This window comes from Podarcis gaigeae (assembly GCF_964106915.1).
Source record: "Podarcis gaigeae genome assembly, chromosome: 8".
Lineage (NCBI taxonomy): Eukaryota > Metazoa > Chordata > Lepidosauria > Squamata > Lacertidae > Podarcis > Podarcis gaigeae.
The window spans coordinates 74825991-74851702 of record NC_139684.1 but is presented as its reverse complement, the minus strand read 5'-3'; the positions used below and the strand labels follow the sequence as shown (position 1 = coordinate 74851702).

The 25712-nt window shown below is 47.3% G+C and overlaps 1 long non-coding RNA gene across 1 annotated transcript; it reads left to right on the top strand.

Moving 5' to 3' along the window:
- Positions 1-22846, top strand: LOC310851801. Its single transcript, XR_014567822.1, has 2 exons — positions 1-39; positions 22596-22846. It is a non-coding gene; the product is annotated as an uncharacterized lncRNA (long non-coding RNA).
- The last annotated feature ends 2866 nt before the right edge of the window (positions 22847-25712 follow it).

The following is a 25712-nucleotide window of genomic DNA, read 5'->3' as shown; positions in this document are numbered from 1 at the left end:
ACAAAGGTCCGTATAGTTAAAGCTATGGTTTTCCCAGTAGTGATGTATGGAAGTGAGAGCTGGGCCATAAAGAAGGCTGATTGTCGAAGAATTGATGCTTTTGAATTATGGTGCTGGAGGAGACTCTTGAGAGTCCCATGGACTGCAAGAAGATCAAACCTATCCATTCTTAAGGGAATCAGCCCTGAGCGCTCACTCGAAGGACAGATCCTGAAGCTGAGGCTCCAGTACTTTGGCCACCTCATGAGAAGAGAAGACTCCCTGGAAAAGACCCTGATGTTGGGAAAGATGGAGGGCACAAGGAGAAGGGGACGACAGAGGACGAGATGGTTGGACAGTGTTCTTGAAGCTACCAACATGAGTTTGACCAAACTGCGGGAGGCAGTGGAAGACAGGAGTGCCTGGTGTGCTCTGGTCCATGGGGTCACGAAGAATTGGACACGACTAAATGACTAAACAACAACAACATTATTATTATTGAATAGGACATTCCTAATTTCATTGGATAAATTTTGGAGTGTGTGCTTTTGTTGCCAAGGTGCCTCCAAGCCTCCTTCTCAGTATTGCTTACCTCTTTTACTGCACTGTCATTGGGACATCACAATTGGGAGAGAAAAAGAGCTGTACACAAAAGTCAGAGGGTGTGGTGAGATATCCTGCATGGATTTTCATTCCTGCAGCCAGTCTCAGAGGCCGCCGACCACCTCCACTCTGGAAACACAATTATTGCACAGAAACTTTTGGCCAGGCCTCAAAGCCTAGGTCATGAATTGTAGCAGCAAAGTCTTTGCAGAAGAACACCATCAAGAAACTCTGCGTTGCTGTTGCACGGCGATAAGTCGAATCCAGCCGGCTTGCAAAAAAAGGGAAAAAGGAAAAGAAAGGGGGGAAACGACTGCTTTGACACGAAGGTGACTTCCGTGATCGGATTAAGCCTAGGCAACGAGAGTGCAGTGCTTGAAACGTCTGAGAATTCAACTGTCTTTGACATGGGAAGTGCAGTATCTTATGGCCTGGTTTTGCCCTCTAAAATGGCTGGGTATTTTAAAGCTTAAAATAGGCCACAAGAATTCACAGCCTGCGGCAGCCCTGATGTGTGGAATTTTTTTAGCCCGAACTGGCACCGCATGCCCTAGTTTCTTGATTTCTTGGATAAAGCACCAGAGGTGTGCACATCCATTGTGTGTGACAGACACACACACACACACACACACACACACACACACACACACACACCCTTCAGCTTGTGCATCTACAGACACCTTTACTCCCAGGGTCCCAGCTACCAGGTTATGCTGCCTAGCTAGGCCCAAGGAGCGCCTCACAGTTTGCCTAGCAGCTGCAGGCCCCACTCCTTTTCTTGACATTTTAGGGTTGACCTGGAAGTGGCTGGGCAGTCCGTTCTGCGGCGAAGCAAGGCGGTCATTATCCACTTACACTTGCTCGCTGGTGTGCAACAGGAGGAAGAGTTGCTAGTTTGGCAAGCTAAGAAATGCCAGGCAGAAACAAACAAAACAACAGCAACTTTGTTAGAGTGGGGCAAGGCCTGTACTTAAGGCATCTCTGTTCACATGTTGAGGTATACCCTCCAAGTGTCCCTATTTTCCAAGGACATCCCTGATTTAGAGAAACAATCCTGGTTTCTGATTCGATCCCGGAATGTCCCTATTTTCATTGGAGAAATGTTGGAGGGTATGGAGCAATCCTGTATAGGGAAGGTTTTTAGAAAAATGTTTAATGTTTTGTTATGTTTTTTATATATGTTGGAAGCCGCCCAGAGTGGCTGGGGGCAGCCCAGTAAGATGTGTGGGGTATAAATAGTAAAATTAGCATAATAATAATTATTTATTATTTATACCCCGCCCATCTGGCTGGGTTTCCCCAGCCACTCTGGGCGGCTTCCAATATTAAAATACAGTCTATTAAACATTAAAAGCTTCCCTAAACTGGGCTGCCTTCAGATGTCATTATGGAATGAGACATCCCTGTTTTAATTGAAGAAATGATGGAGGGTATGGTTGAGGGCCTGTTTGCCTTCTGTGCAAGTACGACTTGCCTAGGACAAGGATTGGGTCGGGCCCTGTTCAGAAAACGAATCCCTGAAGTGTATTTTGCATGGTAGAAATCAAGAAAAGACCACTCACTGAAAGGCCTTTTGTGGTGCCACCCGAATGGACCTGTTGACTTTGGTGGGCACTTGCCAAGGCCCACCCCATTTTTCCTTGCTACAAGTCCTACTAGGTTCAATTTCTAGCATCAACAGTCAAAAGGATTAGGTTGCAAGTAATGGGCAGGACCTCTGGCTGAGGCTGCCAGCCAGAATAGACAATACTGAAGGGTAAATAGTCTTGTGACAAGGCAGCACCCTATGTTCTAAATGGAATCTCCAAATTCAAAGGTGGAATACCTCTGTAGATGAGCTGCTAAAACTAGCAGCAAGGGAGGGCCTTCTCAGAGGCATCTGGTTGGCTATTGCTGACACAAAATATTGGACTAGATTTTCCTAATGTTCTTAACCAGAGAATATTAAAAGTCACCTGCTCTCTCCGCCCTTAAAAAAAAAGAGAGAAGGGGCACAGTAGAGAAGGTGCTCTTCTCAAACTATTACTGGATTTGGATAATCTGGGTCAAGGGTTGGTCCGACGCTGGCTGTAGATCACCAGCCCCATAAGATATGGGCAAGAAAAGCCAGACAGATGTCAGCCTTAAAGAATGTGGCAGGCAGAAAGCCATCCTGCCATGCTGAGGTTGTGTCGTAAAGGAGAAAATATGTGCCTACCCTATCTGAAAAGCCTTCAAAATCCTGGGCATTGGGTATTCAAGGGAGAATTGTTTCCTCAACTTCTTACCTGATCAGTTTTGGACAGTTGTCAACTGTAATATGGCCTCCGATGCATGGACATCAAATAGCAGAAAAAGCAGAAACAGATCTCTCAGTGAGATCACTGGATTATAGTTGTACATTGTCTCTTGCAAACCTGGTATCTGAAGGGCAGGCTATGCCCCTCTTGCAAACTAACCATCTTCAGAAAAGTTGAATGCAACTTTTCACAGTACAGTACAGTACCTAAAAACGCTTTCATGTGTAAGCCACATCCAGGACAAGATTGCTCTGACTGAGATTGATTTCCTTCTGTTTTTCCCAGAAAGTAAATTTGCAGCTTGATTGCGCTGCGGCATCCATGACCTGAGTTTGAGTTACCACGGGGAAACTGAGGCTCGTTTCAAAAGGCTAAATGAAGCCCTGCTGGATGATAGCGCAACTGAAATCCCTGATAACTGTCCTCATTGCAGCCCTATGGCCCGTGAGGGTGCTTGCATGTATGGAGAAAACTTGGGAGTGGGGCAGCCTCACTAAGCCCTCATATCCTTTATGAGGAAGGACTGTGGCTCAGTGGATAGCAGATAAGGCTGGGAGGAACTCCATTCTGAAACCCTAGAGATCAGCAGCTAGTTGGTGTGTAGACAATATTGGATGGGCCAATGGGCTGACTCAGTGCAAGGCAGATTCAAATGTTCCACTGATCTGGGGCCTGAGACCCCATTTCTCTGGTCCCAGCTCCAAGTTCTAACTACAGTACTGACTCTCCTTGGCTTTTGCTTGTCTTGTCGAGTTCTCGCTCTCTAACATGCTGTTGTTGTTTGCTGTGGTTTATTTATAGCCATCCCACTGGAAGGACAAATGGAAAATAATGCAGAATAAAAGGGATTATCATTGGCTCAAACTGGGGCAGGCATAATTAACAGGAGATAGAATTGGAAGGAACAATCCACTTCAGGGCTGCCCTTTTGCTATGAACCCAGCTCTGTTCTCAATCCTGCAACACACAGGGGTCACTTTTAAGTTTTCTCGCGATCTGTTTTTTTTGCTCATCCATTTCTTTCTAAACTAGCCCGAGTTCTGCTGCTGTCTCTCAGCCCCCAATTTGAGCTCCACTTCGGGCAGATTAGTCCCTCGCTGATCAAGTATAATGCGTTTACAGGTGGTAATTGGCTTCCCTGGCAAGGTTTAATGGGGTTTATGGCAGCTTCTAAAGTCTTTGATGCCGAGGAAGAAAGAAGAGTCTGGTAGCAAGAAGGGGACGACATGGAAACCTTTCTGCATGATGGAAGGTCAAATTCTGCACACAAAGTACAAATTAGGAAAACAAATCAACTGTACAGCATATAAAAATGTTCTTCAGATAATGGCTAAGCTGTATCTGTGAAGGGAAAACATCTTCTTCCCAATAATATTGCCACTTTTTTCATTTTAAAGGTGCTTCTTGTGCCAATAACAACACCCAGGAAGTTTATTTGGTGAAGCTTTTGCCACTACCTAACCCACGGATGGGGGACCTTTTATAGCCTGAAAGCCACATTCCCTTATGAGGGCTACATACTGGGGGTAGGTGGAGTAATGAATGTTAAGTTTTAGCTCTGTACAGCAGGGTAGTTTCTACACAGACACACACCCCTTTCTATTCTCCATCCAGACAAGCAAAAAACATTATCAGAGTTTAAGGACACATTCCAGCCAGGCGAAAACACTTGGGGTGCAAAGTTAAGCCAATGTCATGGACTGGTTGAACACAGAGGAGTGTGGGGAGGAACCAGCTGGAGAACCACCAAGAGAAGAAGGCGGCTCAGAGCCCAGGGAGTGGTGGTGGGACAGTAAAGAGTGGTTACAGGGAAAAGAGGGAGAAGACTGGGAAGAGAAAGTGTTGGAAATCAAAGGGGTAACAGGGCTCAGTGGTTTGGAGAGTCTGTGGCAAACCAGAATCAGAGACAGAAGCTGAAGCAGGCGAGTGGGAGGAGGGAGGTCCAGAAGCAGAGATGAGTCAGGCTGGTGAAGTCATGGGTGTCTTCCTCCTCCCTTGACTCCCAGAACCAGGAGAGGGCTGAAATGGGTGGAGCAGTGACAGGCTGCATGCAGGCAGTCTCTGATTGCTTGGGGAAAATCATGGAGAGGGGACTTAGGCAGCTGTAGGGAGATGGGAGCTTTTCGTCTCGGCAACTGATTTCATTGCGTATCACCTACAGGGCAAGTGTTGCTGTGCTCATCAGGCCTGAAACCCAAGTCTGTGAAGGTTGTTTTTTTCTAATAAAGAGTGAACTCCAGCTTGAACTGTGTGACTTACTGACTGTACACAGAACAGTCTGACTCCTCCCCATATCGGGGCCAACTCTGACTTGAATGAAACTGGCTTTTGTTAGAAGCCTCTGATAGTGCCACAGGGTGGAGACTGGATAGGGAGATAGCATATTTGGGTTCCACTTGTGAAATAACCTGGAAGCAGAATCCAGAAGACATTTAATTTGTTCACAGGTCTTCTTTTTAATGGTCCTCTTTGATCATGTTCCCTGAGTGGTTTACATAAAAGCTGCAATAAAACATTTTAAATATAAATATAAACAGCATTACAGATGGGCAAATGGTAGCAAGATCTCAAAATAAACGTAAGACGAATCAGCAAGGTTAACATTGCATCCAAAAGGACTCAGGAAAGTACGGTGCTGTTTGCTTACTTATTTTAGTAGATTTTTATTGAACTTTAAAGAAGAATCTCCTCTCAAGGCGGCAAACATGCCATGTGGCAATCATACAAAATACAACTTTAAAACACCCTCAAACCTTAAAATTAACCAGCACACAGAGACAACAGCCTTCCTGCTAAATGGATTTCATTCAGTTGAACATCCTCCTAAGAGCAGAAGAACACAAATGTTTTGTCAGAGACGCCTTCAAAATTTGCAGGGATGGGGCTTGCCTGATCTCACTTGGAAGAAAAAATGAATGGTGCCACCATCAAGAAGGCCCTGCCCTGCCTACCCACCAGCCTGACTGCTGTTACTGCACCCAAGATGGTTTCTGGTGTGCTTAAGGTTCGTGGTCTTCTGACATATGTACTGATTCTTTTTTGTGCTCTTGGGGCACATCCAATGCCCACAACTCAGATGTTACCAGGGTCTTTAACCAGCATTCTCTCTCCACCCCAAATCCATGTTTTAGGCCGATCAAAGCAAATAAGGGACCAAAGAAGTCTTGCACATCAGGCCTCAAGCTGTCCATATTCTAGCAGCATCTTACGGCTGGGCAGAACTACCTCTCTTTCCCAGGAACACTTCCTGAATTTCTTGCTGGTACCCCAGCAGCAGCTTTAGCAGCCCTCAGTGCCCCTGATTTTAAAAGGGTATAATCCACAGGCAGCCTTCTCCGCTTGTCTGCCTAGCTGGCTCTGGCCTGAGTCCCATGCATGGCTACCTGCAAAGCTGCCTTAGGCCATCTGCCTGGTGCCAAGCTGGAAAGCTGTTTCTGATCCCAGGGGAAAGTGTCACAATACCCTTTACGACTGACTGAATTGTGTGTTCTGTTAGTTCCCAGTGAAACCCGGAAGCAGCAGAGCCAGAAATGCTAATGCTTTGCAATTCGAAGGCAATCTCATTATTTGAAAAAAGAATAAAATTAAAGAGCCACATCTCTCTTCCATGGTTGGACATAGAAGTATGCTGTTTGTTTTGTTTTTTTTTGCTTGTGCATGTCCAGACTAAAAACTAAAGTAGCCAATAAGGTAAAAGGTAAAGGTACCCCTGCCCGTACGGGCCAGTCTTGACAGACTCTGGGGTTGTGCGCCCATCTCACTTAAGAGGCCAGGGGCCAGCGCTGTCCGAAGACACTTCCGGGTCACGTGGCCAGCGTGACATTGCTGCTCTGGCGAGCCAGAGCCGCACACGGAAACGCCGTTTACCTTCCCGCTGGTAAGCGGTCCCTATTTATCTACTTGCACCCGGGGGTGCTTTCGAACTGCTAGGTTGGCAGGCGCTGGGACCGAGCAACGGGAGCGCACCCCGCAGCGGGGATTCGAACCACCGACCTTTCGATCGGCAAGTCCTAGGCGCTGAGGCTTTAACCCACAGCGCCACCCGCGTCCCAATAAACACATTGCCAAAAACAAACAAACCCTAAAGCGAGGAAATGCATGCAAAAAAAAAAGGATTAAAACACAGATCTGCATAAAATTTGCATGTGCCCCAAGAGATGCAAAGTTAGAAATAATTACTATAATTTAAAAATAAATATATCTTAACATGGTGGGGAAGACTGTGACCAGGTGACCTGCCTGACTGCTTAGCCTGCTGTCCAGGTGTTAACTGTTGATAGGTAACTTCAAGACCTGAAATCTTTTGCTCTTCCTTCCTTTCTCTCTGCCTCTCTCTCTGTTATTACATTTACCTTTGCTCTAGGAGCTCAAGGTGGCATGCATAGTTTCCCCCTTCCCCATTTATCCTCACAACAACCCTGTGAGGTAGGTTAGGCTTAACAGACAGTGAGTGGCCCAACGTCGCCAATTGTACTTGGATTGCAAAAGCAGCGTTTTCTTTCGGATTTAGCTCTTTGTATAAAAAACGGTACTCTGGGAAGGGGAGCAAGAGAGTCCTATTTGAATAACGAGTTCCACACCTCTCTCTCACACAGCTTCAGTGCATTTGCAAGGTGGGGTGGCAGATGCAGCAGTAGGACCCAGTGTTTTTTTTCTTTTCTTTTGGGGGGGGGCGTTTATTTTAAAGACAGAAAAAGCAAAAAGTTTCAGGAGGAAATAGAAAAGCAGCAGGAGAGAGAAATGCAGAATGGCCAGCAAACGCAGTATAGCATAACATTAGAAGAGGCCCGTTTGGGGTTGAAGCCCCTTCCCAAGCACCATGCACATCTCTACCGCTGCCACCAATGTCTTGGGAACTGTAGTTTACCGCGCACAGAGCTACCACCCTCCAGCATCCAGATCAAATTACAGTTCCCATGATTCTCATGCCCCATGTGTGTGAATGTGCTCTACATATATGCCGCAGTGGATACCGTCCAAGAGGCTGGCGGCTGGGTCAGGCCCTGTCGGAGATCTGAAGGCTGGAGGAAGTGGCTGCTGGCAAGGCGTAGGCGATCCGGTGTAAAGCAGCTTGGATCCCACTGCGTGATCTTCCTACTGGTTTTGCACACACGGGGCTGCATAGCGCGCAACGTGCATGTCCAAATGGCGAGCAGGGGTGGGGTTTTTTTGGGGGGGGGAGGTATACTTCTGGAGCCGTTCCTCTCCTGGCCGCGCTACTCTGGCCATGCATATGAGGCGCAGGATACGGCGAATCCATAACCTTCTGGGATCCCGATTGCGCGCTCTGCTGCGCCTCCCTTGCGCCGCGCTCGGCTGGCTGGCTGCAGAGAGCAGCGTCTCCGTCGCTGGCTGCCTTGGCGGCCTCCCTCCCTCCTTGCCCTCCCCCAGCCGCGCACTGTGGCCGGGCAGTCAGGCTGAGCCCTTGGCCGGCAGCCAGGGAAAAAAATTCCATCTCCCCGCTCCGCCTTCGCACGGCTGCCGCCGCTGCAGCTGGGAGCGACAGGCGAGGCGGGGAGGGGCTTGGAGGGCTCCGCGCGGGAGAGGTATGGGTCTCATCCGGCACCGGCAGGGTGCTGGGCGCCAGGAGAATGGCGAAGTACTTAGGGTCTCCTCCCCCTGATTGCACATGCCGCTTAGAGGTTTCTAGTTGGCGCTTTTTTTTTTTTTTTTTGCACCATTGGCTCAGCGACCTGGGCTAATGAGGGGGTGCCAACTTGAATCAAATATTGGGGTGGGGGGAGGGAAGGTAAGCCCTGCCTCGTATAATCGATCACAGGATGCGATGCACGCACACTATTTGAATGGCAATGCTAATCAACTTTTGAGGGGCTTAAATATTTTAGGGGGGGCGTAGACCCCTTGGCCCCTAGGAATTGGCTCCTATGGTTGCAGAAACAGACGGCATCGAGGAAAATCCCTCCAAGCAAGAATCGTGGGAATTGAAATTTGTGAAGGGTGCTGTGATTGGTAAACTACAGCTCCTATTATTATTATATTTTGAAATATTATTATTATTATTAATTAAGATGGGATGCTTTAAATGTCTGGGGTGTACAGCCTGGGCCTCTGTCTGCACTCTGCTTTTGTAGCAATGGCACACTGCTTTTAAACCGTGCTAGCTTCCCCCCCAAAGAATCTTGGGGGCTGTAGTTTGTTACAGGGGCTGAGAGTTGAATCCTGTTTCCCTTGCAGTATTACAATTCTTTGTCCAGAGAGATTGATTGTTAAACCTCTCTGGGAATTGTAGCTCTGTGCATGGGACATGGGTCTCATGACAAGTCTCAGCATGTTTAACAAACCACAGTTCCCAGGATTCTTGGTGGGGGGAAGCCATGGCTGTTTAAATCGGTATGGTACTGTATACTGGCTATATGAAACTAAACAACTGGACAACAAAAATGGATTTTACGTGCTCTAATGGTAGCCAAGAGGCTTATATTGATGAACTGGAAGAATAAAGACATTATCTCCTTTAATCAGTGGATTGATAATATGATAACACTTGCAACCTACGAACAGACTTGCTTACAGTAGTAGACTCTGCTTGGATAAATTTATACAAAATGTAGCAGGCTATTAATATTTACATTAGTCTTAGGATAATAATATAAAATTTATGAAAGAATGTATGTGTTAGGGTATTTTTGTATATATTCATATAATGTTTGTCGTCCCCCACTTTACACAGTTGTGTGTTTTGTTTCTTTTTCTTTTTGTATCACTTTATTCTTTTATATTTGAATTTTTTTCAATAAAGTATCAATTTTTTTTAAAAAAGTCAGCTCCTTGGGACCCTGGGCCCTGTTTCTGTACGGGTCTCCCTCAACTGTACCAGAAATTGTGGACACTTCCAAACAGGGACTTAATATTGAAAAGGGGCTGATTCAGACATTGCAACTGGGTCAGGTTTTTGTTTGTTTTAAAGAAACCAACTTCTTCCCAGAATGAGCAAATCTATATTAAATGGGGGGGGGGGGAGCGAGAGAGAATCAGGCTGCCATTTTGATGCCAATTATGCAGTGGCATCTGGTGCCCGTTGGGACTGGGAAAGTAGGAAAGCCGAAAGTAAGTGGAGAGCCAGAGCAAATGTGCGGCAGAGCCAACTGTTTATGATGTTGCCCTCCATCCTTATTCCTGCTGAGTTCTAGGAGGCCAACGTTGAAACTAAAGAAGTGGAATATGGCAGGGGGTGCCACCCGCTGGGCTGGATGTAAGTAAGAGGGCAGACTGAGCTTGGCTGGGCAGTGCCCCACTTGCCGTAACATACCAGGTTTTACAGCAATTACGTTGTGTGTGGAAGAAATTGCAACAGATCTCACATGAGCAGCACCGACTCCACAGTAAATTACCCCCACTATTGCCAGTCCTGGAGTTAATGGCTGGGGCTGGAGATCAAGATGCCCCATTGTGTTTTCTGAGGCTGGGCTAAGTCCCATTGAGGTCAGTGGGGCTTACCTCTGAGTAGACAAGTAAAGGATTGCACTGCCAAACAATCTTACAAGTGGCCTCCCCGACCCTCCCTCGCCACCTTTCTGTTCCACTTGCCTCAAAGCCGGGAATAACCGTGAATATCACCAACGGTGTGATTTAATGTTTTAATTATTGTTAGTTGCCTGAAGCTTCTTCTTCTTCTAAAGAAGTGGAATATAAATAACTTTAAAAAGAAGGCAGAGGGAAGGAAAAGAAAGCTGAAACTTTCACCTGTTTCTCTGGCACATAGGGGGAGGCCTAGCGAAAATTTGTGGTGTGGCCATTGAGGGCCTGGGCATCCCTGAGGAAGTTGTCTCAAGTGTCAGACTTGGGGGTGTCAAGAAAAGGTAACAAATATTTATTAAAAAACAAGATAGTTCCGCCAGCAGCTTTGGAGGGAGCAAGGATCCTTTAAGTAAATGGGTAAAGGTAAATGACCCCTAGACGGTTAAGTCCAGTCAAAGGTGACTCTGGGGTTGTGGCGCTCATCTCGCTTTCAGGCCGAGGGAGCCGGTGTTTGTCCAGACAGCTTTCCGGGTCATGTGGCCAGCATGACTAAACCACTTCTAAACACCGTGATGGAAACCAGAGTGCACGGAAATGCATTTTACCTTCCCGCTGCGGTGGTACCTACTTATCTACTCACACCGGCGTGCTTTCGAACTGCTAGGTTGGCAGGAGCTGGGACAGAACAACGGCAGCTCACCCCGCCGTGCAGATTTGAACCGCTGACCTTTTGATCGATCAGCAAGCCCAAGAGGCTCGGTGGTTTAGACCACAGTGCCACCCACTCCCAATGGATCACTAATACATGGCTATGTCTATATATTTGTTAGGGATCACCACCACCACCATCATCAATAATACAAATTGAAGGGTTGCATCCAGTGCTAGAAACATTGAAATGAGTGGACACAGCTACTTTAGGTCTATCAGTTTTGGTGGGCTAACTGACTAGAACTGAGCTGGATACAACTCGATGTACACAATGCATTGCCTTGGTCATTTTTAAAACACCACTGTAAGGGAGGCCCAGTACTGCTTCCAGCTCAGTATTTTATGGTGCTTCGTTTTCAAAATGTTTCTTATTAATACAATGCATAATAATAATAAATCAGGATTGAAGCTAAGGGGTCTAGGCCAGGGGTCAGCAAACTTTTCCAGCAGGGGGCCGGTCCACTGTCCCTCAGACCTTGTGGTGGGGCCTGACTATATTTTGAAAAAATAATAATGAACCAATTCCTATGCCCCACAAATAACCTAGAGATGCATTTTAAATAAAAAGACACATTCTACTCATGTAAAAACACGCTGATTCCCAGACCATCCGCGGGCCGGATTTAGAAGGCAATTGAGCTGGATCTGGCCCCTGGGCCTTAGTTTGCCTACCCATGGTCTAGGGCTTACAGGTAGCTTGCATCTTACGTTAAGGGTTCAGTTCCAGGTCCATGCATAAAGGTAAAAACACATAAAGCCAGGAACTGTCAGACACCTGCTCCCCAACCCCAGCAAGGTGGAGGGCTGCTCACCTGGCTGGCTCCAGGACACACTCAGAGCCCTCCTGCCATCCACTTCTCTCATTTGTGTGTATGAAAAAGTAACCTGTTCCCCATTTTGGTGTTTTACTTGCCCACCCTGCAAAAATTCTGCAGATGCCTATGCTATGATAACCATCAGTCCTCTCAGCTGATTCTAGAGTTGTATTAAAATAAAACTACTTCAAACATAAAATGGGGGGGGAGTGTTGTTTTTGCTTTTTCTTATGTTATACATTTTTGTGTTTTTATATTGTCAGCTGCCCTGTGGTCTTCAGACGAAGGGCAGTATAGAAATACATACAAGAACAATACAAGAACAATACGCATTTGACATTATGTGTAATTTGGCCTTTCATCTGTGGTAGAATTTGCGGGGGGGGGGGGGAGAAGCTGTGGCATTTTACACCTCGATTGGATAACTTCAGCTGGTCAAAGATCATTCTGTGCTAGAGCTCAGTTTATAGTCTCATTAACTAAATGCAAGTGTCACCAGGCCTTTACGCCTGCCATTGTTCTAGTTTTATTTTGTCTCTTTTGGGTGGTCGCCCTCCGCTTCCATCCCAGTTGGTGAAGTGTGGTCCCTTACCCCATCAGACCCACAGGAGCTGCCCTGCCCTGGTACACTGTGTAGGATCTGGTCGACTTGGCTTCCTGACACGGGAGGGTAATAGTCTGAATCTGGATGGATTTTGTGAGAGGCGATGGACAGACTTGTTATATCAAAACTTAGGCATTAGATGCCCTGTAGGAAACTTTAAATGAAAATTATTTCTCTGTTCCTATATCAGTGGTAGCCAACCTAAGGCCCTGGGGCCGGATACAGCCCAATCGCCTTCTCAATCCGGCCCGCGGACAGTCCGGGAATCAGCGTGTTTTTACATGAGTGGAATGTGTTCTTTTATTTAAAATGCATCTCTGGGTTATTTGTGGGGCCTACCTGGTGTTTTTACACCAGTAGAATGTGTGCTTTTATTTAAAATGCATCTCTGGGTTATTTGTGAGGCATAGGAATTTGTTCATTATTTTTAAAAAATATAGTCCGGCCCCCCCACGTGGTCTGAGGGACAGTGGACTAGTCCACGGCTGAAAAAGGTTGCTGACCCACCCCTGTCCTATATCAAGGAACTCTTTGTTAAAAATGGTGCTTGGTAGCGGGGAATGCACCAGGTGAAGCCTTTTCCTGTATGAAAATGTCAATATTTGGTGTTGTTTTTTAAAAAAGTTATTTAGAAAGATTTATAGACCACTTAGTCATAACATATTCTAAGGCCACATTTAAACCATACATTTAAAGCAGTATCATATCACATTAAACAGTCATGGCTTCCCTCAAATAATTCTGGAAACTGTACTTTGTTAAGGGTGCTGAGAATTGTTTGGAGACCCCTATTCCCCTCACAGAGCTACAGTTTCAAGAGCAGTTTGACAATCAAACCCTCTCCACAAGGAACTCTGGGAATTGTGGCTCTCTGAAGGGAATCAAGGTCTCCGAGCAAGACTCACAACCTTAACAAACTACAGCTCTAGGAATTATTTGTGCGGAGGCCATGGCTGTTGAAGGAGAGATCATAATGCTTTAAATGTGTGGTGTCAAGGTGCCTATGTGGGGTACGTAATGATGGGAAAGGGCTTCACCTGTTGATTTTCTGCCTGTCACATTGCTGTTGGGGTCACAGGCTCATTGTCAGAAAAACAAAACACCAAGATGGCCCCATCTATTCAGCTCATACCCATGGGACTCTCAGAAGGCCTCAAGCTTGCAGTGGCGCCACTCTCATCGCACCCTGTTGGCGCACCCTGGTTGCCGCTTTGCTATGCGCCTCTCAGGAGACAACCTTCGAAACAGCACTGACCCTGCAAAGAGCCGACCTACCAGGCATGTGACTGACTGCAAGCCCAACCCATCTCCCGCTGCTGCAGAGTTCCCAGTACAGATGGGTCTCTGCTTTGCAACATAAGCTGCATGTTGATTAATTCATCCTGGCACACAGGCACCATTCAGAGCCAGCCTGGTGTGCAAGGGCCCTGCAGAAGGGTGTCCTCCGACGCCATTCTGGAGAGTTCAGCTTTCACCCAGGGGAGAGATGTCTCCTTGCAGGCTGCTAAGAGGCTGGGGTGGCGGAATGCAGACTTGCTCTCTGCATTGCCTCCCCTTCCAGCTTTGCAAACAGAGCATCTCTGCTCCCTCTCTCCCTCCTCCTCCTCCTCCCCATCTGCATCTCCGCTTAGTTGCATCTGGAAGCTTCTTAGGAATCTCCTGGCCCTCAGCCCCTCCCGCTGCTTAGCTCAGGGGAGGGGTGAGCCAAGGACACAGAGCCAGACAGCCCCTTTCCCCGCCCACACTTGGGAAGCGCCGATCCAATTGGCTGGCTTTGGCCTTCAAAGAGCTGCTCTGGAATGCAGGCATCCTCACCAGCTAAACGAGAAACATTACACCATCCATCCATCATCTGCCCCTCCATCCTCCTTGCTAAACTTCTCTATTGAGCATTTTCAGAAGGAAGCAGTCCAGCAATTCATCCTTTGCCTGCTTTTCTCTGCACCTTCCCTGTTTGGTGAAAACCCAATATTTTGCCTTCCGGAGAAGGAAAAATTAACCGCCCAGGGTCTGGAAATTTACTACTGTGGGTGATCAGAGGCAGCATCTAAGAAGAGATTCTGGAAGGTGCTTCTTGGTTCTGGCAAAATTGCACCTGTCTAGCAGGCGCAGTCCCAGCTTTGAGGGGGCCCTCAGCAAATGGCTGTCTGATGCGTTGCCTCCTAGTTCAGTGCCTCACCGCCTCTGTCACCCCAAGCTTACCTGGGAGCAGCAGTAGGCAACAGCACTGTGATTAAGCCACCATTTTTATTTCCCACAATGCCCTGGAGTGCTGCCACACCAGGGGCATTGTGGGAAATTAAAATGGCGGCTTCCTGCTCCATGCTACTCAATGCGATTGGTGCATTGGTTAAAAAGGGCCCCAGGGATATGGGGGGAGGAATACAGCCCCAGCAAGTGCCTATGGATGTTGCCCACTGATACTAGCCCTCCCTCCCAGAACTGGTACACATTGGCTCACAATGCAGGAACCCTTTCTTCCTTTGCATCTGACCTGACCTGTCAAGGAAGGGCCTTGGCTCAGTGGTAGAGCATCTGCTCTACCTGCCAAGATTCCAGGTTCAATCCCTGGCATCTCTGGGTGGGGTCGGGAGAGACCCCTGCCTGAAACCCTGGAGAGCTGCTGCCAGTCAGTGTAGACAGTACTGAGCTGAAGGGACCAATGGCCTGAATCGGCATATGGCGGCTTATGAGGAATCAATAATAATAATAATAATAATAATATATTTATACCCCGCCCATCTGGCTGGGTTTCCCCAGCCACTTTGGGAGGCTCTCAACAGAATTAAAAGCACAATAAAACATCAGTCCTTAAAAACCTCCCTAAACAGGGCTGCCTTCAGATGTCTTCTAAAAGTCAGATAGTTGTTTATTTCCTTGACGTCTGATGGGAGGGCATTCCATAGGGCAGGTGCCGCTACCAAGGAGGCCCTCTGCCTGGTTCCCTGTAACCTCACTTCTCGCAGGGAGGGAACTGCCAGAAGGCCCTCAGAGCTGGACCTCAGTGTCCAGGCTGAAAGATGGGGGTGGAGATGGTCCTTCAGGTATACGTTTCACCGAGAAAGCATCAGAAGATGGCAGCATGCAGTGTAAAGACAACAGGGTGTTTGTGGGGTCAGGCCCGTTGCCCCAGCTCCCACAGAGTGCTGGTTTCACTCCCTAACCACTGTGCGTGTTCGGCAGCCTTGTTTAGGGATCCTTTGTGTGTAGAGCGGCTCTACGCAACAAACGGATCTCTGGGCAATCAGAAGCCACTCTGTGCCAAGGAGCTATGCACATACCATATTTTTTGCTCTATAAGACTCACTTTTTCCCTCCTAAAAAGTAAGGGGAAATGTGTGTGCGTCTTATGGAGCAAATGCAGGCTGCGCATCTATCCCAGAAGCCAGAACAGCAAGAGGGATTGCTGCTTTCACTGCGCAGCGATCCCTCTTGCTGTTCTGGCTTCTGAGATTCAGAATATTTTTTTTCTTGTTTTCCTCCTCTAAAAACTAGGTTTGTCATGTGGTCTGGTGCGTCTTATAGAGCGAAAAATACGGTATTTATTCTATGCAGTTGTGAGCTACGTTTTTAAAAAAGGAGATGTGGAGGCTTCAATAAGGAGCTGAAGAATTGCGCTGGGTAAGGGGTTAACTGCTTCACCCTATCTCTCTGTTCTCTTTGTCTGATCTGGGACGGACTTTGGTAATCTTTTGTAATGAGGCGCCCAGTGCAAGGCCAAATACTGGTGCCTCCAAATGCATCTTCTCATTTATGGATGTTTTCAACTTTGTGCCCTCTCGGCTTGGTGCTCTGTGCGAGGGAACCACCCACACTGCCCCTAAATCTGTCACTGGTCTGATCCAAATTAGCCCCCATCCCCACTGTACAGGTGAAAGATAATGGCGAGGCCTCTCTCCCTAACATGCCAGTTTTCTTCTTGCAAGGAGTTTCCTTACAGTGTTCAAAAGTGGTACCTAGCCCCAACTGCTCCCTGAAATGGCACAACCCTCTTTGCCAATTCAAGGTGACGTCAAGGGGCCGTGCTTGCCACAAATATGAACTTGGCTTCCTGCCCCCCCCCAACAGACAGAAATAAACAGGTGGAGCTTTTGCCACCGCTGCCTCTCCATGTTGAGAAAAGCTGCTGATTCCTGTCTGTGATGGAGCTGTTACCGGTTGGTGTTAAAAGACTGCTCCAGGCACTGAAGATACTGTTATCTCCCCTAGGGACAGAGAAGTGTTCGGCATGGGGAGGGTTTGGATGGAAAGATTAGGAGATTGCCTCCTCGCACTGTCTGGAATTGAATAAGGCTTCACACACACTTCACACACAGGCTGCATCTGCGAGAATGAGAATGTAAAAATAAAAATAAATTAAGAATCGTTCAGTGGAAGAGCCATATTCCCAGTGACTTGACAGAACGAAGGAAGATAATGCTTGAGGTGGGTTTGAGTGACCCCAAACTGGGCGACTGCTATGGCGAAAGGAGTAACACCTGCCCAGAGATGGATCTCAGGGGACAGACATATGTCAATACCCATCTGTCAGTTATGAATGTGTTCTTTCTTTTCTTGCATTTATGATTCCTTCTACAGTGCTACCTCAAGTTAAGTACTTAATTCGTTCCGGAGGTCCGTTCTTAGCCTGAAACTGTTCTTAACCTGAAGCACAACTTTAGCTAATGGGGCCTCCTGCTGCTGCCGCGCCACCAGAGCACGATTTCTGTTCTCATCCTGAAGCAAAGTTCTTTACCTGAAGCACTATTTCTGGGTTAACGGAGTCTGTAACCTGAAGCGTATGTAACCTGAGGTACCACTGTACTTCTAGACTGCCTTTTATCTGGCAGAACCACAAGGCGGTTTGCAATATTCACATGTTAAAACAAAACAAAGCAAACAAACAAACAAAAACAAACTGGGAGCTATGAATCAAACCGATTCATTCAGCCAAGCGGTTAAAAACGACGATCACCGCAAATGTATTTCAGCAGTAAGTGGAGCGTTCCCACTTTTGGCCGGTCTCGTCGAACAACTTGGTTCAATATTCTGTCCCCGCACCCCAAAGGTCTGAGTGAAAAGTCTTGAGGCAGTGACAGGTCCCTGCCAATGAAGGCACCTTACATGGGCTGATGTCTCGAGCTGAGGTGGAAAGAGTAAGAGGCCCCAGCAGATGTCTGGAAGATGAAAAGAATGCAAGAGCCCTACACTCACACCTTGCACCTTCCCAATGCCCTTTATTCCTTGAGTTCACTCAAGTTTCCATGCGGTCAAAGGGCCTGCCAGGGGGTTGGAAGAGGGGAATGGCACACAGAGAAGAGTCATGTGGGCGCTGTGCAAAGCCTGCATATGTGAGCAGCACCAAGTCCACAATAAACTTCAGTGCAGAGGTGCCCATTGCTTGGTTACTCAGATTCTACCTCATACAGCTACCTCCAGTATCATGCATACAAGATCATATTTATTCATCAATCATGGAGGTTTTCTGTCTTCTGGGACAGCCTTTGCCAACCTCTGATGTTTTGGGTTCCAAATCAGCTGAAGGGAGGTGTAGTCCAGGACATCTGAAGGGCAGCAGTTTGGCAAAGGCTGTTCTCGGAAATCGCACCACTCCTTGAGCATCACCTGGTGAGGCAACAGGCAAAATCAAAGACTCCAGGCCTCCTCCGGTTGCCTCTACCTAGTACAGATCCTGCCTCTCCCCACTGCTGGGACATTGCTCAAGTCAGTCCAATGCCATCCAGCGATGTCTTCGGCTGACGTAGGAGAGGCGGGAAAAGTTCTCTCCCTCCCAGAACCCTGCTCACCTCACTCCCACCCCGGAACACAGAATGCTGCCGAGTTTGCTCCAGCACACTAGGGCATCCAAGGACACGTCGTGCTGCAGTCTGTGGTTGCGGTTGACGCCCTCCTGCAAAATTGACGCCAGCTTCCCCCAAAAGGAAGAAAACAGGACTGAGCCCAGCAGGGAATAGCTGAAGGCCTCGCCAGACCAGAGCACCGGATACGCAACCCAGAGTCGCTTATTGGATGCAGAAAACACTTGTGCCTTCGCGGACCTGTAGCGCTTGGTGTCGGCTTAGGCGAAAGGATGGACTTTCCCAGGTTGTTCAGTTCCTACGTGCAACAAGGGTTCTGATGCACGCTAGCATGTGTCCCAGTAATTTTATTTCTTTAGTAAAGAGCCATAAAAGTACTCCTACACTAGTGTATTTTTGAGATCAGCTGGACAGCTGCCGTGCAGAGGTTTGGGTATGCGATGGTTGCAATCAACTATGCAATGCTGAGCGTTCGAACAAGTTTTTGCCAACCTGGTGCCCACCAGATGTTTTGGACTATTGGGAAGATGGCTAGGGCTGATGGGACCTGCCGCCAAAACATCTGGAGGGCACCAAGTTGATGAAGGTGGGTTTAAAATAATGGCTGGAGTATTTTTGTTCCATATGTACTTTGTATTGTTTTCAAATCCATGTCCTGTTACTTTTCATGCTGTTTTGAAGGGGGTTTATTTTTTTGGTAGTTTTTACTATAGTTTGTACATCGCCTTCAGATGTGGGTAGAAGGCGAAATCATTATCATTATCTCAGGCTGCTCCACTTGATCTCCCTGGTCATTTTCTTCTGCTGGGAGGCAGAATGTTATGTTCCCTGCCCTCTACACCCCCATAACTAGCCTGCTGCCATCAGGTACAGTGGAGAGCATTATCCCAAGGCCAGTACTGGAAGAAAATTCAATTGGCAGCCCAGTTGGCTTTTGTACATGGATCAATGGGCGCCATTTTGTTCTTCCCCTCAGGGACCAAGATGCCTCGTGTTGTCTCTCTCCTTCCCCAGGTGCATGCCCCGTAATGGAAGGAATAACAGACACGACAGTCAGGAGGCAAGACCTTCACTGCCCATCTCCAACAAGGACAGAACGGCAGCAGGAAAGAACCAGCCTTGCAGATACCTAGGATTAAGTCCAGCGCCAGCTAGTGACTAAACTATATAACAACATTATCCACATGGGCCCCAGATATAGGCAATAGTTGGTTAACTAGACTAAAACAACATCTCAAGCACCCGTTTTTTGGATTTGCAAGTCTGACACCTGGTCGTTCGGGAGATCGATGCGATGTTTCAGAAGTGTTGGCAAAAAGTCAACTCGCGCTGTGTTTGCTTCGGCAAAAACAGGGGTGAGGATTGGTCCCCGTGCCGTGCCTTCTCTCTGAGGACTCTGGCAAGATGTGCGTTTGTGTCTCTCAGGACAGGACGCTTCCCTCCCCGCCTTCCAGGATCGAACGCTCCAGCTGCTCTCTAGTTCTCCGCCACCGACCAGCCATGAAGGCAGAGGTCACAGGTCAGTGGGTCACAGCCGATCAAAGAGCCCGACCCCCATGTTCTGTCTGGAACATGTTAACCCTTCGCTGGCTTCCATGGTGCAGCAGCAGCAACAACGGCACTGGGCAGTTTGGGGGTGGAAGTTGGGGGGAAGCTGACGGGACGCAGCCCTTGTTTGGGTGACAAAGGGTGAGCTGCGGGCAAAAACTCTGTGGAGTTGTTATGAAAGGGGAGCGAGCCCTGGGCTAGGGGAGGAAGAGCTCATGGGTCAAGACTGAGGACGTGAGCAAACAGAACTGTTTGTACATGCACAGTGTATGCAGGCTCTGTCTGTGTGTTGAGAAGGGGGCACTCTCAGGGGCTGCTTGGGTGCCTTAAAATGAAAAAAGAAATTCTCCCTCTGCTGTCCATCTTTGGAAATGCAGATGCACACACACACACACACACACACACACACACAGACAGATGACATACGCCCTTTTCCTTTCCGACCTGCTACTATGATGTGTAAGAAACCTGGTGCCAAAGGCAAACGAGACATGGCTGTGCTCTAGGGTGGTCACTTGCATGTTCTTTAAATAAATAAATAAATAAAATAAAATAAAATAATAATAATAATAATAATAATAATAATAATAATAATAATAAATGCAGATCTGCATAACATTTTTATGTGCTAATTTGTGTCTGTCTTGACGCACATTTGGAAATATTTACAGGCAACTCCCATTTTGCACACCTTCAAATAACACACGGCTGTACACACACGCATTGCTGTGAACCCAGTAGTGGCAGAAAAAGTTGGCATCACGGGGCAGGGCGGGCTTATGCACCCTTCGCCATTGTGTGTGATGACCCAGAACGTAACCCCCATGCAAAATTGCTTTTACTAGACTTTAAAACAGGACCATAGAATTGTACTGCTGAGAGGAGGGACCATGAGAGTCATCTAGTCCAATCCCCTGCAATGCAGGGATTGTGCGGCTCGAACTCATGACCCTGAGATTAACTGTCTCACGCTCTACAGACTGAGCTATTCCAGGCGACTCCATGAAGACAACAATACGGCCATACTTCATGTTACATTTGCTTCATGTTATGTTTTTTCAGGTTGCGTCCTGCGGCGACCGGGAAGTACCGGAAAGGGTTACTTCTGGGTTTTGCCGCTTGGGCATGCGCAGTAACACTAAATCACGCTTCACGCATGCACAGTAGTGCCAAATTGCGCCGCGCACCTGGGCAGATACGGCGCTTCAGGTTGCGGGTTTTTCACGTTGCGAACGGATCTCTGGAATGGATCCCATTCACAACCAGAGGTACCACTGTACCCTCTCACTGTATTAGAAGGAAACTGTGACCAGGGCCACATTTATGCTATATATTTAAAACAGTAGTTTTCAACTTTTTCAGACTCAGGACCCACTTTTAACTCAACCATGCATTTGGTGACCCATTTCTTAATCTTTTACCATATAATTGCACAGGGGTGCTGCTGATGGAACAGGCTGTGACCCATTAGCGCATCCTGAACCACCAGCTGAAGACCAGTAATTTTAAGCACTATGGTACCACTTTAAATAGCCATGGCTCCCCCTGCAAAGAATCCTGGGAGCGGTAGTTTGTCAAGCGTGCTGACAGTAGATTGGAGACTTCTGTTCCCCTCCCAGAGCTACTTCTCTCAGGACCTTTATCAAACACCAGCTCCCATGATGCATTGGAAGAAGCCATGACTGCTTAAATCACAGTACTTTATGGTGTAAATGTGGCCTGTGTGCCTGCTAAGTCTACTGGCTGGGTCCCAAAGAGCTTTGAGGCTTTTTTTTTTCTTGGGGTTCCTTATAAAGCTGACTTGGACCAGACAGCCCTTCAAACAAAGGACACCTTGAAACAGAGAGCTTTGCTTTGTCTAGTAGGACACTCAAGTTGTGTACAACACCATGCAGTTAAAGCAGGGGAGGCTGGTCCATCAAACTGCCCTTAGCTAGCCCCCAGCCGTCTGCTTTCTTCCTTACAACCAGTCCAGGAAGCTTGTCTGCTTCCCTTTCCTTAAATCCATAATTGCCTGTGTAGAATTCAGCAGGGAAGAGAAAAGGGGCAAAAAACCGAGAATGAATTAGCTCTGCCTGTTATTGGTTCTGGCGCCCTCTACTGTTGGTCTCCTTGGCTTCCATCCTACTGGTCCCAAAGGGCTCCAGTCACCTCCAACCATACATTCAAAATATGTCCAGAATTCCACGCGGTAGAATCAGTGACCCAGGCGGAAAATTTGAAAAATTGGCAAAATGTTCTGGTTCTCCCCACCAGAACCAAGAATGACAATTGTGGGGAATTTGCAAACAAACACAACACAACACAACACAACACAACAACACAACAAAAACACCTCAACAACTTAGAGGTTGATTTCCCAAAGAAAGCTCAACAACTTTTGTGTCCGGATTTTTACTTCTTGAAATATGGTAACCCTATAATTATTCTTAGTTTTCAGCCTTTGACAGCGTTCCTAGAAATATTCTATGGGAGAAACTTGCGAAACAGGGCATTGATAGAAGACTCCTATGGCTTATAAGTCAGCTCCACGAAGGTACCCTTGCTAGAGTGAGACTTACTCCTGCGGGCGACCTCACAAATTCGATACCAATAAACAAGGGAGTGCGCCAAGGATGTATATTGGCTCCCTGTCTATTCAACCTATTCATCAGCGACATGCAAGCACCCCTAGTTAACTCATCTCCAAGTACACACGCGCCTAGACTTGCGGATTACCGCTGCCCACTCCTTTTATATGCGGACGACGCGGTAATTCTATCTTATACACGTGTTGGAGTAACCAGAGCTTTGAAGATCTTTGCCACGTATTGTCAACTCAACCAATTAACCATCAACCATGTTAAATCCAAGATTCTGATTTTCTCCAGAAGCCGGAGATTATACGAATGGAAGCTTGGTGGAGCAAAAATAGAGCAAGTCCTAAAATTTCAATACCTAGGAGTTATTTTTCAACACAATTTGGGGTGGAAAGCTCAAATTCAACACCTACTTAACAAGGCCAAAACTCTGTCATATGCGCTCCTCCGATTTTTTTTTTCCGGATGGAGCTTTGCATGTCCCCTCGGCCCTAAAGGTGTTCAAGGCAAAAGTGGTTGCCGTGCTTGCTTATGCTGCCCCGCTTTGGGCCGTGATGACAGATCTTGCTCCTCTTGAGACACTGCAAAATCAATTCCTACGTCGGCTCCTAATGCTCCCCCTGTGCGTAAGCAATGCAGCCATGCGACTAGAACTGAAGATCGCATCCTTAGAAACTTGCCTGTGGAAGCAAGTCTTCAATTATTGGTTATCATTGTGGCATAGATTACCAAACCACTACCTTGTCCAATGCTTATGGCGAGATGAATTCTCTAGCCTTTGGACTAGTAGAATTCATGCCAAACTCCTGAGTTATGGAATCTCTCCTTCAGATTCCCTAAAACTAGACCAAATTACTGCTCAAAGACTGATTTGTCAAAGACTGGATGACATCGATCTACAGCGAAATTATATGCTGGGGGGAGGTGTTTGTTCACCCCAGAACATTGGTATCACTTTAACTTACTGCGTTCCATCATACCTCTCCTCCCTTTCGACTGTTGCCCATAGGCTGGCCTTCACCAAAGCGAGGTTCAATGTTTTTCCCTCCAACGTCCTGAGACATAGATTCTCAAAGGGCCAAGCCCCCGCCACGTGCGAATGTGATAAGGAGACGCCGGAGTCGCTCCAGCACATCATGTTCACTTGCCTCCTGTTCAATGTGCCACGGGCAAATTTGTTGGGATCAATCATACAGAAACTAGAGGGTACCCCACCAAAATTCCACCTTGCCCAAATCTTGCAGGATAAGGATACTCATACGACCCTGAAAGTGGCAAGGTTCCTGGTCGCTGTCCTTACCCAAAAGCGACGCCAAGGAGCACTACAAGCTAACTAAGGCGTAGTATGCCATTCTATTTTATAGTATTTTATTGTTATAGTGGTGTTTTAGCGGCCGTTTTTCCCCCCATGTGCACAAGCTGTTATTTATGTGTTGTTTTTACCTGTATGGGCCTATGGCCGTAATAAATATTGTTGTTGTTGTTGTTGTTCTTAGTTTTCAGAGATATACAGGGCTGGCGCAAGACATCCCCCAGGGAGGGAAGAAGGGATGCGTGGAGATCTACAGCAGGAACAAGGGAGGACTAAAGATCTACGTTGGGAACAAGGAGGGAAGAGGAGACCAGCAGCCTCCTGTTTGTCACGATGCCGCTTTAGAGGCAGCATACCGATGAGGCTGCCTCCAAGGAGTGCACCACAGCCCAGCAGCAACAGTGGGTGACACGTTCCCTGGAGGCCAGATCTGCTGCCCCTGTGGATCCTGCCACCTGAGGCAGTCTCCTCACTTTGCCTCACGGGTGGGCCGGCCCTGTAGATATGCAACCATAACAAACATGAACAACAACCTCAGAAAAACACTGAGGAGGGAAGAGGAAACAAGCAAACTCAGGCGCCAGTTTTTAAAAGTTGTGTGGTCATAATGGGCAGCAAGAAGGGAAAGAGTTCAAAAGGGCAGGAGGACCCAAATGTAACCAGGCTCTCACCGAGCCTCCAAATGTCCCTATTTTCCAAGGACGTCCCTGATTTAGAGAAGCTGTCCTAGTTTCTGATTTGACCCCATAATGTCCCACTTTTCCTTAGGATGTCCATATTTTCATTGGAGAAATGTTGGACGGTTTCGGGTTATCTGACCTCTGAGCTATCTGCCCACCCCCTTATTTTTATTTTATTTTATTTTATTTTATTTTATTTTATTTTATTTTATTTTATTTTATTTTATTTTATTTTATTTTATTTTATTTTATTTTATTTTATTACTGACTGGCATCAGTCCACTTGATGGCACTTTACAGAACAACACAAGCCAGGTCTGTGCCCCAGGGGGCTTGCAATCTAAATTTCCATGATGAGATTGAAAGAGGGTAGAAAAACAATAGAGGGAGGATGAACGGGAGAGGCGCCGATCACATGGGGTAAGTGCAAGCCGCTGTCTGACAAAACCCTTGCAAAGCATCAGACAGAGGCTTTCCAGCCCACAAAACACATTTGTGAGTCTCTGTGGGATCTGTAGGCTGTCTTTATTGGAACAAATCCCTCCAGATATTAGGAATGTAGGAAGCTGCCTCATGTGGAGTCAGACCAGTGTTCCAGCAAGCTCAGTACTGTCTGCACTGAGTTGCAGTGGCTTCTGAACAGAAGACATTCCCAGCCCGATGTGCAGATGGCAGGAATTGAACCTGCGAGCTTTGGCATGTTGCTCTACCACTGAGCCATGGCTCTTCTTCCCCATGGCACAATCACGCTTCTCATGGCTTGAGCACAATCAACACCCAGGAACCAGCTGTGGATCGCTTGCTTTCTCCTCCTTATCTGCATTGCACTTAGTTAAGCTTTGTATCAACATTGCTATTGCCTGTGTTTGAAGCTAACCGGGTTTCCCACTTAGCTGGGATTTGAAACCAGGATTCTAAGTGGAAACCCAGGCCAGCCTTAACTGCGGTTTATGTCTGTGCTGATGAAATGCTTAATGATGCTCAAAGCAGGGACTTTGCGCTTTAGAAAACGGTAAAGGTAAGGGACACAGGTGGCGCTGTGGGTTAAACCACAGAGCCTAGGACTTGCCGATAAGAAGGTCGGCGGTTCGAATCCCTGCGACGGGGTGAGCTCCCATTGCTCAGTCCCTGCTCCTGCCAACCTAGCAGTTCGAAAGCACGTCAAAGTGCAAGTAGATAAATAGGTACTGCTCTGGCAGGAAGTTAAATGGCATTTCCATGCACTGCTCTGGTTCGCCAGAAGCAGCTTAGTCATACTGGTCACATGACCTGGAAGCTGTATGCCGGCTCCCTCGGCCAATAAAGCGAGATGAGCACCACAACCC